The following is a 20,973-nucleotide window of genomic DNA, read 5'->3' on the forward strand; positions in this document are numbered from 1 at the left end:
TTCCAGTAAATAGCCTCATCTTCACAGTTTATACATTATAGACTCAAACAAGTTTAGAGAGAACTTTTTTCTTGAAATATGAAACATTAAGCAAACATATGAGATGGCCTTATTAAGAAGGACATTCCAACTCAGGAGTCATCTGCCATGGGATCCTCTGAATTTATGTACTGAGAAGATAATTCAGAAATCTTTTGATTTTTTTTCAGTGAAGTATCAATGTAGTGGTGTCAGCCTCTTCCTCTAAAATCTCTATTTGCCACTGAGCTGGTTTCATGCTGGTTTTATAAATCATGGTTTATGGAGCTTGAGGTGTGTTATTCTTAGAAAGTTGTGGAGAGGAATTCTGGTGTGCAGATGTAGATTGCTCTCCCCAGCTGGTTTTGAATAAGACAATTATCACAGATTCTTACTCACAACTCCTAAATACAGTTGAATCTTGGAATGTCTGAAAATAAACACTTATTTCTTTGCATCTTGGTTTAAAATTATAGGATGCTTTACAATGGTTTCTCTGTGCTAAAGGTGCCTAAATTATGTTTTATCTTTCCCTTTTATTATTAAACATTTATTTTTAGGTGAAAGAGAAATGAGTGTGTGAGGGGGATGCAGGCTGGGTCCCATGGAGCCTTTCCTCTCTGATCATTTAGAAGCCATGGCAGGGGGTTTGCTTTCATTGTCTTTATCCCGGTTTCTCAGGAATGTGTGCCATTCATCACAGGTGCACGTGGAGGTGGGAGGCTCAGTGCACATTCACCACCTCTGCTCTAAAATAACTCATGCACATCCTGCTGGCTCTGGGTCTGAAGTGTCACCTGGCGTGTGAGGGATGGCATACAAGCAAGATGCAAGTCTTAGAAGGCAGCATTCTAGAGCCCTGCCAGCCAGCCCACCACCACCCCTGTTCCAGGTATTGTCCCCTTCCTCAGGTAACAACACTTTGTCTAGGTCTTCAGAACTGAGACGAGGGGCTGGTCAGAAAACAGCACTTCCTATCCCACAGTTTGGGAGCTCACAGGAGTTGATCTCCAAACCCTCCTTCTAGAAAGAACAGAAAGAATGAAAGAAAAAGAAAAACAGGTAAAGCGCGTTGATGCTGAAAGTAGAGAGGCTTCAGGCACAGGCCCGCCACTCCAGGCACCCTCCTTGCTGCAGGGTGGACAGTCCAGCCTGGGCCACATCCTCAAAGACTGGCTCACGACACCCCCGGAGAAAGCCAGCTTTGGCAGGCAGGAGGGACATCCGCAGGGATAGTCCCGGGCCTTCACCACCTGCAGGGTTCATGTGGAGAGGCGGAACGGGGGCCACTGCTTCCTCTCTATGGAGATGACTTTCTTGTGTCTTTTTTCCTGCTGCTCAGGGCCTGGGAGAAGCAATAAGGCCATAACTGATCAAACATCACCCAGGCAAGCGGGATCTTGTCTGACCTTGTTCCTTACTAACAAGGGCTCACCTCGACATGGAGGAACTCCTTCCTGAATGGGAACACTACCCGGGTTCAGTGAGGATGGATTGGGAAGGCAGGCACCGCTGTATCAGTACCCCTTTTGCTGCTTGGGCTCAGAGTGGCACGGCATCTCTGGCTGCCCTGGGTGGGCCCTGGTAAGTGGACATTCCTGAGATATTTGCTCAAGGGAAAACAGCTCTTTAATTTCCTCTGAGCAAACTTTGTGTCTCTTTTCATAGTCAAAAGAAGGGATTCACCATATGCACCTGAACATAAAGCTTTAACCTAATTAACATTACCCTTAATTTCATATTTTTCTATCACTGGGAACTGCGTAGTGCTGGTTTATCATAGGTATTGAGACAGGAAGACTCTGCTCTCACTGAGTAGACTTAGTGAGAAAGCAAATCAGGCATTGGCGTTTGAAGAACAGCCCAAGGCAACTGGCATGGGTTTTCTGAAGGTCCTTCAGTCGTGAGGCCTATGTAGAAACCCTGCCCACCCACCTTCAGACCTGGCTCTGGTTGACTTCATGTGAGCTAAACTCCAGCCAAGCAAACGTCTTGGGCTGCCTGCACATGTGGCCCGTTTTCACACCCGTGTGTCTTTGCACCACTCTTCCTCTACCAGGCCCTGCCTCCCTGCCCTTTCTCTATATGAGGCCCATTTCAGCCTTTTCCTTATTTGACACATTGTCTGACCACACCTGAGTCAGGTTATTTCACTGCTTTCTCTTTTGTTATCTCAGAACACAGTGCTTGTGTCTCTCACGGGCACTCTTCTTCCTTCTGCCTTTTCTATCTTTTCCTGGGGTCTGTCCTGGTCTGGGGGGCAGCACTGATGCCTTCCCCACCATTGTATTCCCTGGAGTGCATGGCACAGTGCCTGGCACCAGGGAGGTGTTCAACACAGGCTGGCTTTTCTTATCCAGTATGCCAAAAATGTCACTTATGTGTGTGCAAAAATTTACAGCTAACGCATACAGCAGACATGACCTCTTTTTCTACTGCACATCAAAATCTCCATGTTTTCTTTGAATGGCAACATAATTAATGAAGTTATTTTAATTAGCTTCAATCTATACAAGACACGATGCTTAACTTGAACATAATATAATTTCTCTACGGAAACTCTATACTTTGTTATAATTGAGTTTTTACTAGAGGAATATTCACCTCACCATGAATTTTTTATTTTTTAAATTTTTTGTAGAGATGGGATTTCACCATGTTAGCCAAGCTGGTCTCAGACTCCTGAGCTCAAAGCAATCCACCTGCCTCGGCCTCCCAAAGGGTTGGGATTACGAGGCATGAGCCACCACACCTGGTCTCACCATAGATTTTTTGTCCTGAAAAGTGCAAATTGCAATCATATTTATGTCATCATTACCAATCATTTCTAGGATTAGATACCATCCTATATATATATATATATATATATAATATATATATATATATGTGTGTGTGTGTGTGTATGTGTATATATATGTGTGTGTGTGCGCGTGTGTGTGCACATGTGTGTGTGTGTATATATATATATGCATGTATAGTCATTTTGCATTTTAGTATATTTTCCCAAACTTCACAAGGAAATAATTCACTGGCCTGGTGCAGTGGCTCATGCCTGTAATCCCAGCACTTTGGGAGGCTGAGACGGGTGGATCACGAGGTCAGGAGATCGAGACCATCCTGGCTAACACGGTGAAACCCCGTCTCTACTAAAAATACAAAAATTAGCCAGGCGTGGTGGCGGGCACCTGTAGTCCCAGCTACATGGGAGGCTGAGGCAGGAGAACGGTGTGAACCTGGGAGGAGGAGCTTGCAGTGAGTGGAGCTCATGCCACTGCACTCCAGCCTGGGCGACAGAGCAAGACCCCATCTCAAAACAAACAAACAAAAAAATCAGCCAGGCACAGTTGTTCATGCCTGCAACCCCAGCACTTTGGGAGGCCAGGGTAGGAGGATTGCTTGAGCCCAGGAGTTTGAGAACAGCCTGGGAAACATCGTGAGACCTTGTCTGTACTAAAAATAAAAAATTTTTTAAAAATAGCTGGGTGGGGTGGCACATGCCTGTAGTTTCAGCTACTCAGGAGGCTGAGGTAAGAGGATGATTGCTAGAGCCCTGAAGGTCAAGGCTGCAGTGACCTGTCATTGCGCCACTGCACTCCAGCCTGGATGACAGAGTGAAACCTTGTCTCAAAAAATATATATAAAAAATAAAACAAAAACATGTAAAAAGATCCCACTAAACTCTGAGCCGAAATGTAAACTTCACTGTTGTATTACTTGTAGGATTTTCAGGAGAGAAGGAGACAGTCTAAAGCAGCCTGTGATTCCTGGGTCATGAAGAACGTGGAAACTCATGTCAGCCTGATTGTCTTCCACGTAATTCCAAGCTAGGAAAGCCGGAGTTCCCTAGTATCCTTTCTAGGATTTGGGGCTTTATACTCGGGAGGCATTTGAAGGAGAATAATGTTATACCTCTATGCGTTTTGACTCCATCTCCATCATTTCCTTCCTAAAGAAGTGTGCATATTACAGGTTCGCCAGCAATGTGCAAGAGTTGAGGAGCTGACTTTTCTGCTGACATTCAGGGGCTGAAGTTGGAACATTTTCAGGGCTTGAGGTCTCGTATCTCTTGGCATTAGTTCAGAGGTTTCAACTTTTAAAGACTTGCAGGCTATGAAATTTCTGCCTTAATAGATTCTGTGAAAACCAGGCAGTGCACACAGGAGCTGTGACCCCAGGGCGTATGTCCAAGTAGAGGATGGGGGCTCCAGCACATGGACTCCTAAATGGCCGTAGTCCCAGCTCTTTAACACAACTAAACCAAAGTGTCTCTTTCTATGAAACTCGTCAAATGGGCGAATTCACCTTCTCTAATAGTGACAGCGAACAGCAGTAAGTGTGTACAAATAGTGTTAGGGACTTCTAAACATCCTCAGCGTGGCAGTAGTTAGAAAATAGTTGACTCTAAGGGAATATTTTCCCCTAGTCTGGAAAGCATTCTTTCTCTTATGCAGAGAAAGATTGTCTACCTCTTAATCAGTCAGGACAGGCCCGAGGCAAGGGCAGAACTCCTGATGGCTGAAGACTTTCTGGTACTACTGTTGCCTGCAATTCCCAGCCTGGCGGATCTTGGCGCTTGGCAGAGTTTGTGCTGAGAAGAAGGGCTCATTACTGGCCTCATCCACTGTGGCTCCAGAATTGTGACCTGAGGTGGGAATATATGCATCATCAATCCCTGCTTGCTGGAGGGCTGTCGGCAAGGGCCTTGAGTGACCCTGGAGCTACCTCAGTTTCCCAAGGCTGCTGGGGCTGATGTTCAAAGTCACACAGGACACTCACTGGCCTCCATTTCTGGCAGGAAAGGTACACAGACCCCTGAGTGACAAGGTGAAAGCATTTTCCAGATACTAAGTTCCTTAGACAAGAGGGCGATTATCAAGCTTGATTAGGAAATGAAGGAAAAGTTTGCTTTGGGAGTACTTTTTAACAAAGGAAAAACATGAAGTTAAGTTTGTGTAGTGCTTCGCACACTGCAAGCCACTTTAGCAATGACCTATTTTAGTCTTTGCCATCATGTTGTGTATTATTGTTACCATTTTGCGGATAGCAAAGTTAATGCCTGGAGAAACTGGGACTTGCTGAACATCACAAGGCTGGTTCATAACAGGAGATGGGTAGGACTCTGACCTCTGAGGATGAACTGCGGGTGGCCTGGCTGTGCCCTGGCTGAGAAGATGGGATCAGAGACTGGCTTTCAGGGATGAAAGCTAGAATGGATGGTTGATATCTCAGACAGGATGGATGCAGAAAGCCATAAAGGAAGGCCAGGTCAGAGCTGTGGGAAACTCCAGTGCCTGGGAGTCCAGATACAAACATGAATTGGGTGATGCAGAAGGCAGGATTCCTACCTGGGATGCCAGGCTCAGACCAGAGACACAAAACCAGAACAAGAGCAATGAGGGAAGGACAAGACACTTTAGGGGAATGGATGGAGCCCTGGGCAATTTCTGCCAACGGTCTTTCTGTAAGACCATTTCTGCTCACTCATTTGTCCTTAAGGGCAATGTCTTGCAGCTTCTTGTAAAAGTTGGCCATTACTGGGTGTGAGCGTGCCCTCTGGCTTCAGGGTTCACAGTGGGAACACTGCCTCTCCAGCTCAAGCTGGTGCATGATCCACACCACTTCTTTCCATGTAGTTATCAGTCCATTAAATAATTACGTGTTTTCATCATTAAGACTCTGATGCAAGTATGGGTAATGACTATTCTTCCTACTGGAGTTTATTTTATTTTTTAAAGTATAAGCAATGTAGTTCCTACAAATCTGACTTAGTTGAAGATAGTTGTGATTGACAATTGCTTTTATAATTGGTTTTTCATAAGTACAAATGGAATTTTCCTAACTCAACTGGTCATCTTTTTCCTCTCTTCAAAATGGCATTTGAATATAGCAGGAAATGAATGCTGCCATTGCCTAGGTTTTCTAATAGGACCCTCTTGAAGTATACTCAAATGAAAAAAAAAAAGTATTTTTTGGCTATGAAAGAAATATTTCTCTTTTGTCTTCAATATATAATTTTGAAGGAGGTCAAGCCATCATTTGAAAAATAAGCAATTTGTTTTCCCAGACAGGTGCACTGTTCAACAAAAATCACCATGTTAGATTCCTGGTGTAGCTGAGAGCTGGCATTTTGGAGGGTTAAGGGGATGTGCTTCTAAGTGACTATGAAGGTGGCCATTTACCTAGTGAGTAGAAGTAGAACCACATGATAGGGGAGGTCAAAGGGGTTACAGCAGCACACAGCACACAACTCAGCTGCTTGATTTTATAGATGAGAAAATGAGATTTCAGGCCTGACTTTCTTCCAGTTACAGAGCTGGCTCCTGGCAGAGCTGGATTGGAATCCAGTATCCTTCCATCCCAGCGCTTTTGTCTTGTGTGTGACTCAGCACCCCCAGGCATCCCACCCTCAGTTGAGTATCTTGAAGGAAGACATATTTAAAGCCCTGGTCACTACTCATGGGTGGACATGGTTTGTTTTTGCTGATGGCTCCTACAGGACAAATGAGTGAGCAGAACAATTGCAAGAGCATTACATAAGCTTGTAGTTATAATTTTGGTCCTTTTAAAAAATCTTTTTATTTTTATTCATTTATTTATTTTTTGAGATGGTGTCTCGCTCTATCACCTCGGCTGGAGTGCAGTGGAGTGATCTTGGCTCACTGCAACCTCTGCTTCCCAGGTTCAAGCAATTCTCCTGCCTCAGCCTCCCAAGTAGCTGGGATTATAGGCGCCCGCCACCATGCCTGGCTAATTTTTGTAATTTTTGTGGAGACGGGGTTTTGCTATGTTGGCCAGATTGTTCTCGAACTCCTGAGCTCAGGTGATCCTCCCACCTCCGCCTCCCAAAGTGTTGGGATTACAGGCATGAGCCACCACCACGGTGCCCAGTGGTCCTAATTTTTTTTAAAAAAATTAGATAAAATGATATTTATTTGTTTTTATGCAAAATTCTTTTAACTGCTAAAACTGTCCATCCACCCACTTATTTAGCAAGTATGTTTTGGATACTCCTATGGGACCTACGTGCCCGGGGACACTAAGATGAGCGGCACTGTCTGTGCCTGAGGACCTGGGGTCTGATAGCTGCAGTCATCGGTGTCATCACTGAGACCCTTGGAGGAGTCTGCAAGGTCAATGCTAATTTCATAGTGATGGCAAGACCTGATTCCCCCCCTTTGCACTCCTCCCCTTTCATGAGCGTGTGGTGCAGCTTTTCAGAGGCGATGTGATATTGCAGCAGACGGGATGCCGGCAGATCAGAGGATACAGGCCTTTTGTGTTAAGCCAGGCCTCAGGCATCAAAGACATTTGCCAAATGTAAATCAGTGCCACTTTCCTCACTATTTATTCTGAAAATAGCCATTTTTAAATATGTTTATGTTAATTATGCTTAACAGGGCGTGGATTTATTATTGTTATTTTAAATAAATGTATGATCATTATAAAATCTTCTCAGTTTTAGAGTAGAATAGTGGTTACTAGGGGTGGGAAAGGTTGGGGGCAGATAGCAAGAGGTTGGTTAATGGATATAACAGTAAAGCTAGAGAGAAGTGCACCGCAGGGGGACTACAGTAACAATTTATTATATATTTTCAATTGCTAATGTTCCCAACACAAATAAATGATAAGGTGAGGAGGAAGTAAGTTACCCGGATGTGAACACTACACTCAGTATTGAAATATGGTATTGAATATGTATTCAAATATCACACTGTACCCTGTAAATAAGTAAAATTATTATGTGTCAATTAATAATAAAAGCAAAAAATGAGGAAAAAAAACCTCTCAGCTTTAATTGCTAACATGGTAAATCTTGATAGGTGTAAGTCACATATAAAGAGTTGTTTGGCATTCTGAAATTTTTTTTTTTTTTCTCGAAATGGAGTCTTGCTGTATCTACCAGGCTGGAGTACAGTGGGGCAATCTCGGCTTACTGCAACCTCTGCCTCCTGGGTTCAAGTGATTCTCTTGCCTCAGCCTCTCAAGTAGCTGGGATTACAGGTGCAACAACCATGCCTGGCTAATTTTTATATTTTTAGTAGAGACAGTGTTTTACCATTTTGACTGGGCTGGTCAACTCCTGACCTTGTGTGATCCACCCACCTTGGCCTCCCAAAGTGCTGGGATTACAGGCGTGAGCTATCACACCTAGTCACATTTTGTATAATTTTGGTGAATGTGAAGGGAGTCCTAAGACCAAAAAGTTTGAGAACCACTGGATGACATCCAGGGCATCCCCCAGTCAGTTTCTGGACAATGGGTCTGATGGGGTCCCTCAGCCCTGCACCTTCCCTCAGGCCCTGCAGAGAACAGGGCTCTGCAGTTGCCTGCCCAGGGTTACTGGGTTGCTCCACATTCCCTTGTGGTTTGCCAGTGTCTTACTGTTGTCTTTGTAAAATTTTTTTAATTAAATTATCCTTGAGTCATTTTAATTTGGGGATGCTCTCTGTTCCTTGAGAGGACCCCAGTTGTTATATTAAGTTTGATATTGAGAGAGAATTGTGTTTACTGCATCATAAGAACTTGCTTGATACTGTAAAAATTACAGAAAATTATATGCATATGTTCTCCACTGGCTTGCCAGTTTTTTCTCAATATCAAGCAATTCAGCTTGTTCCCATTTACTTTACTTATTCTCTGCCAGTATCAAGCTAGATAGTATTTTCATAATAATAACTACAAAGATAAAAGTGGAGTTGTTAAATGTTCAAGCTTTATATCCCCATAGAGTCCATAAGTTGACTGTGTCTTTTACATTTTTGCATCTTTCATAGCTCTTAGCATAGTGTCTTACAGGTAATAGACTAGTTCAGTTCCAGGAACGTTTGCTGAGAGTTCCGCTTTGCAGAAGGTGCAGTTGTTGGTGCTGAGGATATAAAACTGAATCAGAGTCTTCCTGACTGGAGGGATCTCACCATGTGGTGGCTCACACACAAATAAACAGTGCACGACCGTGCAGGGTGGCATGTGAGATTGGGAAGGGGTCAAGAAAGTTTTCCCAGAGAAGGTGACATTTGCCCTGAGTCCTGAAGTGGGAGTGCAATTCAAGGTGGAGCAGGTGTTGGTGGTGGAAATGGTGGTTAGAACGGTAGAGAGAGGAGGCAGAGTAGGAGCCCAGGCATGTGTGGGACCCACATGCAGTTTCTATTTAGCCTTCTCACTGGAATGGCTGTCAGGCACCTGCAATTCACCAAGTCCAACTCACCTTGCCCACGGCACCTGTGCCCTCACTCCCTGCAGTGCCTTCATCAGTACCTGGCACGCCGACCCACCAGGTCCCATGCCTGAAACCTCCTCTAAACCTCATCTGCTCCCTCAACCCTCACACCCACAGTGTGTCAAGTTCTATTATCCCTACACAAGTTCTATTAACACTAATAGAACCCTATCAACTTCTATTTTCTCACAAATCTCTCCCTTTCTCTCCGTTCCCCCAGCAAATGCCTCAGTTCAGGGAGTTTGGGGCTATAGGTTTGAATTTGAGAATTGATAAAACATACAAGAAAGTAAAGTCATTTAAAAAATGCTGCTCCCTTGTGGAAAGTGCTTTCTCAAGAGAGAATGGAACACTTGCGAGGTAATGGAGCCAGGCCAGAGAGATGGAAGGAAAGCCAGGTGAGGTGGCACCATGGAGGCCAGTGGTTACTTCAATATGGAGTCTTGCTGCTGCCTGGCCTCCAGAGGGATTCACACTCAACCAGAGGCATTGCCTTTGGCAGCATGGGGGTCTCTGGAGGGTTAGGTGTAGAGTTGCCTGATAAAATACAGGATGCCCAATTAAATTTGAGTTTCACATAAGCAATCTCTCTCTCTCTCTGTGTCTCTCTCTCTGTCTCTCTGTGTGTGTGTGTGTGTGTGTGTGTGTATAGTATAAGTATGTCCCAAATGTTGCATGAGACAAAATGATTTTACAAATATTTAAATATTCTTCAAGAAAAGTTTTAATAACAAAATAATCCATTATATAAGATGTCATATAATTACATATGTTAGTCTGTACTTTTTTTTTTTTTTTTTTTTGAGATGGAGTTTCACTCTGTTGCCCAGACTGGAGTGCAGTGGCATGATTTCAGCTCACTGCAACCTCTGCCTTCCTGGTTCAAGCAATTCTCTGGCCTCAGCCTCCCGAGTAGCTGGGACTATAAGCATATGCAACCACACCCAGCTAATTGTTTTGTGTTTTTAGTAGAGACAGGGTTTCACCATTTTCGTCAGACAGGTCTCGAACTCCTGACTTCAAATGACCTGCCCACCTTGACCCCCGCAAAACACTGGGATTACAGAAGAGAGATTCTTAAAAGTAGAATTAATGGTTTTTAAAGGAAATGAATACTTTTAAGACTCTTGATATAAGTTGCCTAGTACTTTTCAACATGGTTTTACCAAACTTACTTCCACAAACTGTGTATGAGAATGTATTTTTCATCACACTCTGATGGGGAAAAATACTATCTCATCTTAATTTGCATTATTTAGTTTTATTTATTAGTAATTTGCATTTTTATGACTTTGAATTTTATCTGTAGCACTACTAATGATGTAGAAATAAGATAAAATGACAATAAACTATCATTTCTTTCTATAAACAATGGAGATAACATCATTAATACATAATAGTAGCTTAGTAATATAGTAGAAGTAGTAGTTTTTAGTTTTTAAAGTGTTCTACACTTCCTAATCCTGTTTTTTGGATGCCATCTAGGACCACATTATCAGAAATTATTTTGAATCTGGGAACTGAACACTTATATAAAAATCTTAATTTTCTAAACAATAAAGTTAGCATTTTTTCAATTAAGTTGCTAATACTTAAAATACATTCTTACAGATTTGTGTGGATATTTTATTCCTCATCGTGGCTGTGGTGGACATTTTTTGTTTTGATTTGTTTAAGAGTGAAGAGATTTTAGTGTATTTAGTTGCCGACAGGAGACCCTGGTAGTTGAGGGGAAGGGTTGCTAAGAGGCAGGTCTCTGAGCAGGTGAAATCCAGTGTCTGGGAACCTGTGGGCATTGATGACCAGTGGACACGAGCCAGAGCCTTGCTGCTTTGGCTCCAGCAGCACCCGCACAGTCATTTCTTAAAGCAGAGCAGCCTCCTGCAGGGGATACAGCAGCCCCATAGGACTTCTTTCGGGTGCTTCTTCTGCTCTAGGCTTTTCATTAGCAACATGGTCTTTTCCTTGTCTACCTTTTCCTGTTCTTTCTGAGAGCTTGGGAGTGACCTTATTGTTTCCTGTTGAAATACCAGAAGTGTGGGGATTTTAATGAAACTATCAGCAAGTACATGATTGGTGTTGAAATATTCCTCACTGGACATTTTATCCCAAGCATCTACCCTGGAGCACAATATCAGGCCATACCCTAAGGCTCATCTGGAAAGAGTTGGAGAGGCCAATCTCAAAACATGCCTTTGAACAGCCAGCATCATACCTTTCCTTTTTTTTTTGGTAAAAGTTATGATATTATTACCTGTACTTCCCCATCAGCCAACATAGGCCAAAACTGTTGGCCGGAAAAAAAATAGTCACCAGAATGAGAAACCTCAGAAGAGGAATTGACACCTGTTTACCATCCATGCTCAATTCAGAATAGCACAGGAGATGTTCATTAGGGTATGCCAGTGGTGGAGTATACAGTCGGCTCCACCAGCTCTCGCTGGCAAAGTGGTACAACTCAGGCCATATATACATGTAGAGATATAGATATAGATATAGATATAGATACACAGAGTTTATTACAGTTGTAACACACAGTCCACTATAGTGTCTCTCTACACACACACACACACACAGACACACACACACAGTTCTACAGTGAGCTTCCTATGTACATCTTAGCATTTCAGGCTATGATTTGTGAAATATGTTACATTAGAGCTAATCATCACTGCTGCAAGCTACAGTTAAAAATAGCATGTTTGGCTGGGCGTGGTGGCTGATGCCTGTAATCCCAACACTGTGGGACGCCAAGGCGGGCGGATCACCTGAAGTCAGGAGTTCAAGACCAGCCTGGCCAACATGGCAAAATCCTGTCTCTACTAAAAATACAAAAATTAGCTGGGCGTGGTGGCACATGCCTTTAATCCCAGCTACTGAGGAGGCTGGGGCAGGAAGAATAGCTTGAACTCGGGAGGCAGAGGTTACGGTGAGCCAAGATCACAACACTATACTCCTGCCTGGGTGACAAAGCGAGACTCCATCTCAATTTTTTAAAAAATGGCATGTTCATCTGACAAAGGACCAGAATCCAGAATCTATGAGGAGCTCAAACAAATCACCAAGAAGAAACAAATAATCTCATTAAAAAATGGGCCAAGGGTCATGAATAGACACTTCTCAAAAGATATGCAAATGGCCAACAAACATTAAAAAATGCTCAGCATCACTGATCATCAGGGAAATGCAAATTAAAACAACAACGAGATACCACCTTACTTCTGCAAGAACGACCATTGTTAAAAAGTCAAAAGATAGCAGATGTTAGCGTGGACATAGGAAAGGGAACACATACACTGCTAGTGGGAATGTAAGTTAGTACAACCTCTATGAAAATCAGTACGGAGATTCCTTAAAGAGCTAAAAGTAGATCTACCATTCAATCCAGCAATCCCATTACTGGGTATCTACCCACAGGAAAAGAAGTCATTACATGAAAAAGACACTTGCACATGTATGTTTATACAAGCACAATTCACAATTACAAAGATGTGGAACCAACCTAAATGCCCGTTGACTGGATGGGTAAAGAAAATGTGATCTACATATACCACGGAATACTATTCAGCCATAAAAAGGAATGATATAATGTATTTTGCAGCAACTTGGATGGTGCTGGAGGCCATTATCCTGAGTGTAGTAACTCAGGAATGGAAAACCAAATATCGTGTGATCTCACTTATAAGTGGCAGCCAAGCTATGAGGATGCAAAGGCAGATAGGGTGATATAATGGAGGCTCAGGAAAGTGATGGTGGAGGGAGCAGGGATAAAAAACTACACATTAGGTACAGTGTAAACTAATTGAGTGACAAGTGCACTAAAATCTCAGAATTCACCACTGTATGATTCATCCATGTAACCGAAAACCACTTGCACCCCAAAAGCTACTGAAATAAAAAAATTATGCCTTAAAAATTGGCATGTGTATTTTGCCTAGAGAACAACCGTTCTCAGAGTTTAAATAGGGTTAATTTAACATGCTCTGTTTAACACTAGTCCCATCAGACGATATGAGAGAAAAGATTTCATATATTATATTTGGGAAATGTGCCAACTAAATAACAGCTTAAAGACTTTCTGTATACCTTAGTAATAGGCTGAGAAAACTCAACAGTAAAGAAACTTGTTTCATGTTATGTAATTATCTTCTAGTGCTTTTCCTACTTTTGTTCATTACTATTTTTACTGATTAATTCAACAGACTTTCAGTTGAGGGTCTGCCATGTCTTCTAGACCCAGGGATATAGCTGTGAATAAGACAGATAAGGTCTTTTCTCTCATCAGCTTATATCCCGCAACCTTAATTTCTGTCCTCAAGTAATCACAATTAACATCCCATGGAACTTGTGCTTCCTGCCAGGCAGGTTTAAGTTGACAGCTCCAAAGGAAATTTTGTGTTTGCATTGGAATGCTTCCAGCCATGGTTTGAGATGTGCAAAATTGGAGTAAGAATCTTCTGGGTTGTGAATCATGTGAGAATTGCTGGTAAACTAGGTAAAAGGGGAGAAAAGCTGAGTAGAATCTATTACCCTCTCCCTGGATCAGAGCATCCTTAGCACCGCGAGGGCTTCAGCTGCCGAGGACCTGTCTATGCCCAGGGTACTTTGGATAGAGCTTTCAGTCTCCTATGAACCTGAGGCCAATTTCTGTTCCTGAAACTCCCACCGTGGCCCTGTGGAGGCAGGAAGTGGTGAATAGCACTCAAGACTGTGATGGGATCCATTTTGCCTCATTAATTCTGGGAGGCTGGTTATGCTTCATTGCCTTCCACCGTTCACTGAGCTACCTGGCAATTAGGAATGCTTCGTTTCTTTTGGGGGCATATGAATACTGTCTCTGTAGGTCTTTCCTTGTTACCACTTCAGTAGATACACATCCATGACCTCATTTGAGCACTGTGGGCATGTCCAAATCAGGTTTTAGAAATAAGTTCACTATAACAATTACATAGAATGTAATGGTTTCATTGTTTTTAAATGAATTTTGCTTCTGTCTCTTCTGTATCCCAATCTTGTTGGTTTGCATAGAAACCCAAATTATGCTTGGAGTTGTTGAGATGGACTTTAGAGGATGCCTGCAGCCATGCAGAGCTGTATTGGAACGCAGAGAGGCAACTGAACATTGCTGCAGGCAAACTTTAGATGCCCTGTTCTTACAAATTCCTCAGTTTAACTAAACACAAATGTCTCTTTTACAGTTTCCATCAAACCTCAAATTCTGTGCCAGAAATTAATATGCTGGAGCTCCAGATGACCAGCATTATGAGAAGCATTTCTACTTTCCATGGACTGTGGCTCCGTGTTTAATATCCAATTAAAGAATAGGGACTTTGCTGGTAACGATAAGAGACTAACAAAGTAGTAATTACCCAGTAAGAAACGGAGGGCCTATGATTACAAAGTACAGAATGAAACACTGGGTGAAATTTTCACACCTCGACTAAATTATGCCCAGAGTATTTATTGCCAAAACACGATTTTGTTTTGGGGGATTGTGTAAGTCTATTCACAATGTACTCTTGTCCATAAAATTGTACGTATGATGTATCCAATATTTCCAAGGCGAATTATTTTTTTCGGGAACTACTTGTACGTTTTAGTAGATTGAGTTGATTTAGTGTGTAATTAGGAATGAAGTTTCCTGACTTTGAGACCAGGTCTCTGCATCTGGGAAGCAGGAATTAGGGACGGTGCCAGATCTTCCCCACGTGTCTTTGACTGACTGCCCTTCAAAATCCTGAGAGTTTCAGAATCAGCATCAGGATATCTATGAACAATGATGGTTACTGGGACATTGAACAGTAGGCTGTCTTTCTGTCTTAGGAGAAATACATTACTGACACATCAGTCATTAATTTCTAATTTTCTTCCTCCCCTGCCACCTTTCAGAGCCATGGCTGCCCCATATTGTGGGGTAACAGAGAGTAAAGAGTAGATGGAGATTACAATGGGTTTCAGTATCTTGGGGATTATTTTTGACCTTATGGTGCATCATGGCATCAAAGGAAGAGCTACCACGTCTCACATTCAACTCAGAGGGTCAAAAGTTCCTGGCATTTATATAAATGGGTGTGTTTTTCCATATCACTCTATCTTTTCAGAACCCCTTAATTTACCCTAAATTTTTTACCGTTCCAACATACATTCCATTAGGAGGAGGGCTTCTGATGTATCATTTCAGGGGTCCTCTCTGGGTTCTTATCTTTTTCTGTGTTCTTGGCATTTGAAATACACTTTCAAGAACACTGTGGAAGTTCCCAGATTGTTATAGGCACTCCTGATGTCTTAGAACCAGGCATGGCATCTAACTCCACAGGTGTGCTCTCAGTATCCACTATCCAGAGAGCAGGAGAAGGCAAGAAAGCGAGTTCCATCTGTATGACAGGTAGGAAAGGCAACAGCTTCTAGCGCTGATGTTATAAAGATGCCCAAACATGAAAGGGAGACAGACTACACATACCCTGTCTTTCCGTTTAAAAAAAAAAAGCCAAAGTTAGAAAAGATGATGATTTGTTTTTTCTAAGACCAGCAGAGTGGGCACAAAAGAACCAGCAAGCAGGCAAGGGTAGGTGCAAAACTGCAAATTTATTTTTGGTCACCTAGCTTCAGAGAAGGAGGTGGGTAGGGAGAGGTCTGTCGGCCTCCAGCAAAGGAGGCCGACAGAGTCCTCTGGTGGGGCTCTCGGGCGGGGTTCCTGATACAGTCCCCACACCCCGACAGGAGTGGGGCTGGGAAGTCCGCGCGTGGCGTCCGTCTGGAGTGCCTTTTCTAGGAGTGGGAGGGCAATAGGCGGGGCACGGGCCTGTGGGGGGCGGGGGCGTTCCGCAGGTGCGACCAGGTAAATCTTAGTCTCTTCGGATTGACGTCACCTGGCGCATGCCCGGTTGATCTGCACCGTCCCGGGCGCCGGGTGCATTTTCGCGCGTGGGAAAAGTTGGTGATGAAGAACCCGGAAGTGCACCATCTTGCCTCCCTTCGTCCAAACAGATGACACCCATCCTAAACAGTCTGAAAGGCTGCTGACAATTAGAAGGGAAGTCAATAATCAAAAATCTGTGGGGCCTATGAGAGGAAAGAAAAAAATGAAACAGAGAACCCACTTTATGCCAGGCATTATGCTAGATGCTTTGCAAATATTTTGCTATTTCATTCTTACAACTGCATTATCTGCCAAATTGTGTCTAAGGAGGTGGAAGATCTTCAAAGTGCAAGCAACTTTCTCCATTTCACACAGCTCATACAGAGGAGAGCTGGAACTCCACCAGAGTATGCCAGGCTGATTTTCTGTAATAACCACAACAACTGCACCTCATATTTGAAGTTTTGCAGTTTACAAGGCACTTTTATACATACATATATGTGTGTGTATATAATTGTGTGTGTATATATAAAAGTGTCTTGTATGTATGTGTGTATATATGTATATGTACATGTATTTTCTACTCTATGGCTAATGGGTTAAGGGACACAACCTGAGTTGGAAGGGCAGTAGTTTCTTGAAGGGAGCACAGGGAACACAGCTTTGTGAGTGTGGAAAGGGTAATCTAATCAGATTTCATGCCTTTGTTTCCTTCAGTAATTACTCTTCTCTCCAAAAATTAGTATTGAAAGAAGAACATGGAGATCATGCTTTACAATTGGGGTTCTATTGAGAAGGCACATAATTGAGCAGAAGTTAATATTACCAGTATTATAATAAAAGAAGGGTTATAATAAAAACACTTTCCACTCATGGAGGGTCTGCTACAGCAAGCCCTCTGCCAATGCTGCATGCCACTTACAGCTCCCAGCAGCCATACTTCAGAGTGGAAAAAGCTGAGAACAGAAAAAGTTAAGTGCACACTCATTACACATGTACCTACTAGTGATATAACCTTAACTTTTTTCATCCTATTTCACTTTTTAAAAATCTTATATCTGCCAGGCACGGTGGCTCAAGCCTGTAATCCCAGCACTTTGGGAGGCCGAGGCGGGCGGATCACAAGGTCAGGAGATCGAGACCATCCTGGCTAACACGGTGAAACCCCGTGTCTACTAAAAAATACAAAAAAAAAACTAGCCGGGCGAGGTGGCAGGCGCCTGTAGTCGCAGCTACTCGGGAGGCTGAGGCAGGAGAATGGCATGAACCCGGGAGGTGGAGCTTGCAGTGAGCTGAAATCTGGCCACTGCACTCCAGCTTGGGTGACAGAGTGAGACTCTGTCTCAAAAATAATAATAATAATAATAATAAAATAAAAATCTTATATCTTAACCTTCCATTAGCTAAATGACTTTTCTAACAAGCTTCTGAGTATTTGGAGAATAGAGATGAAATCTTTCACTTTCTGTACCACTTATAGTGCATAGCACTTTGTACATAAAAAGGCACAATAAATACTTCTGGATTTCATTTGGATAATATAATCATGAATCCAAACAGTATGCCTCTATTTAGTCTTATGATGCCAAGGCAAAACTTTTAAGTAAGGAGGTTTCCTTTGATTACAGCTCTTAATACGTAGAGGTTGATCCACTGAGCCTTGCTCCTGTGTATAAAATGCAAGACCTAAGTGCATTCCAATTGAGTTTCATGCACCCCTGGTTCTAATCAAGAAATCCTTGAATAGCTTTGACATTGGAAACATGAAGAAAACCACAATGCATACATTTGACAATTTTGTTGGTGTTATGAGAAGTTTTAGTCTCTTGAGGCTACATAGAATTACTTTCCCCTTTTTCAAGGGAGACTGTCTCTGTCCTCATCCTTCCTGGAAACTCCGTGACACCAGTTTAAAATCAGAGATGGACATATGATGTGTGTATTACAAGAACCCTAAAAACTGCAAAATATTTCCTACCCATCTTCAGTTGATGAGTATTTACCTTTGACATGCTGCAAGTTTATTGATGGGGCCCAAATTAGGAGAGTGAGTACTGTTCTGTCAAAGCCTTGTGTGATATTCCCCTGATTAGGACTGTGCATGGTGATTTATTTTCAGCATGGGTGCCTGGCACGATGTGCCATCATTATTCAGCATCTCAACTGAGCCCTGGCAGATCCCTCAGAGCTTTTATGCATAGGCAAGTTCTAAGAATATTTAATGTGCTTTACCAACAGTTGATATTCTTTATCACTACAAAATAAACTTAACTGCATAAAGATTACGGATACAAAATTAGTTCTAACATTTTGCTTCCCTTTTCCTTTTTTATCAACTTATGTCAATTGTATTTAGTTAAAGAATATATAAATTTCCTTTAGTTGTTAGAAGTTTTAGCTAAGCGTGCTTCAATAAAAAGGGAGGAAAGGAAGGCAAGGCATTTTATCTTCGGAATGCCGTTTTCCTTCTGTTTATGACAGTTTTCTCTGCACTGTTGGCAGGCAGTATGACGTAGTATGAACTCCAAGAAATTTGGGCCCTGAGTTGTAATTCTGCTGTGTACTAGACATGTGACCTTGGGAAAATTACCTGGGTTTCCAATTTTATAAAATCAAAACAATGATATAATAATATTCACTCTAATACCACCTCACAGATGAAGTCATAGCATCACTTGGAAATCTATAAAGAGCGATGAAAATGTAAGGTATCTGTTTCCTTTCTCTGTTCTGTGCCCTTTGAATGCTTTTAAAATTGATTTTTAGTTTATTTCTTTTAATCCTTATCTGGAAAATCCTTTTGCTCACCTCTTGAGACCATCTTGATGCATTTGCGCTTTTGATCGAGCCCACATTTTTATCTCTAAGCCTTTGCCCCTAAGGCCTTTTATTAACATGCTTCTCTGCTTCCCCCTCCTTCTTCACTCCTTTCCTATTGCCTCTGCCTTCGCCAGACTCTTGTCTCCCTCCTTCACATCACAATGTTTTTCTCCTCTTACCCACCTGTTTCTTCTTTCTGCCTCTATTTTGCAAAAGCCAAAAATACCTAAAATTCTAAAATTAATTCATTCTCCTCCATGGATACACTTTATATGCTCATTCCTGAAACCGGAGTGTTTCCATATACTTCTCTAGAGGCCGCCCTCACCTCCCACTGGGGCTTGCCTAGTTGCTCCTGCCAGTGAGTTCCTCCCTGTCTCTGGGCCCAGTGGATGCTTATTCCCTTACATGTGAATGACCCTGCTGAACTTGCTGTTATTGCCATGCAGGTAGGTGTGCGTGTGTGTATGTGAGTGCACACACAGAGCCAGCATAACAATAAACTTGTACATTTCATAGCACTTTGTGGCCTGTGTCCATATTGACAATGCCACACATTGATCCTCACACCAGTTCTTTGCTGTGATATAGGATAATTACAATCTCATCCATTTGTACAAAAAAGGAAACAGAGATGGGGTGAGATGATGACTTGCCGAAGGTCAGCTAAGTGAGCAAGTTGGGACTTGATGTCTTGTTTTCTGGCTCTGCATCTGGTATTACTGGCCACAAAGGACTTGTCAGTTGCACCCTGTGAAACAGTAGGCAAGTGGTTACATTCCATGGTGGTTAAGATGTTTAGCTCTCAACGAATACTCCAGTGTGCCTCAGTGTTGAACCTGAGGGGCTCCGTTGGAATAAAATTATACAATTAGTCAACCAGGGGCCATTCGAAGTAGTTCATTCTGCAGCTCTTAGTGGCATTATGATCAATGAGATGATATTTATAGCAAGTCAGAGAATAAGAGCATCTGAAACCTCATCCCTTCTCACCCTTACCCCACTGCCATCTCCTGTTCCCTATTCTCATTTTGTCTCTATTCTCACTGTTGTCACCTGACAGCAAGTGAATGAGTCGGTGACATTTATCAAGTGCCCCTGCAGATAGAGGACTGCGTTTTATCCAGGGGAGATTTACGAAAGGAGTAGAGGATATGGCCTCTTGGGTGAAAAATGTTCATGGTCTATTCTTTCTTGATGGAAAATGAAACTTACACTTAGGAGTTGATGTTAATGTCAAATAGCATGAAGACTGACTTTGCCCCCATGACAATGTGCAAAGCTTCTGGCAGCAAATAACATGAATATTTAGTCAAAAGGCAAACACTGAGATAATTTCCCAAGTTCTAAGCCTGACTGTTGCGTATAAAGAATCAATTAAATAGCACCTGCCAATAGAAGCCATGAAATGCAATTGTATTGATAGATCTGATTTGGATGTATGTGTATCTCTTTTTCAAACAAGATTCTGGTCCAATTATAACATGATCTTCCATCTCCAGGCAATTAATGAACCCCTGAGAATTTCCTTTGAATGGATGATTGCCATCTGTCTGCTTGCAGTATAACCACTTTCATGCATTCTGATTGATTTTTAGTGCTATTAACAGTTGTAGTTTGTCTTCTAAATAGGAATTGCATTATTCTAATGTTTGGGGGAGTCAGCTTTTCTGTATTACTGTCTTTGCTAGGAGACCATGGAAAGTGTCGTGTATTTATGTGCATTTGCATAGCTGACTCTGCGATAGGCTGAAGTGAAAGAAGATCAGATTTGATGGAGGTAGCAATTCTAAAAGGACATAATGCAAGCGATCTGTCAAGGCTATCTGTAATCACAACTACACCTGAAAAACCAGACTGCATTTGCTGAGCAGCATTAAATTCTGACAGCTGTAAAAGTCACACACATTTATTCTTGCCGCACATCAGGATTTACTGGATGGGTTTACTTCAACCATCATGTCAAGCTGGCAAAGTACAAGAGGGGAGAAGAGGGAAACATGTTCACCCCATTCAGAGCTCTAAAGTTAATGGCTTAAAAAAGCATGCCATTTTTTTT

Source organism: Trachypithecus francoisi, unplaced genomic scaffold (genome assembly GCF_009764315.1).
Source record: "Trachypithecus francoisi isolate TF-2019V2 unplaced genomic scaffold, Tfra_2.0 Contig01474, whole genome shotgun sequence".
NCBI classification, from domain to species: Eukaryota; Metazoa; Chordata; class Mammalia; order Primates; family Cercopithecidae; genus Trachypithecus; species Trachypithecus francoisi.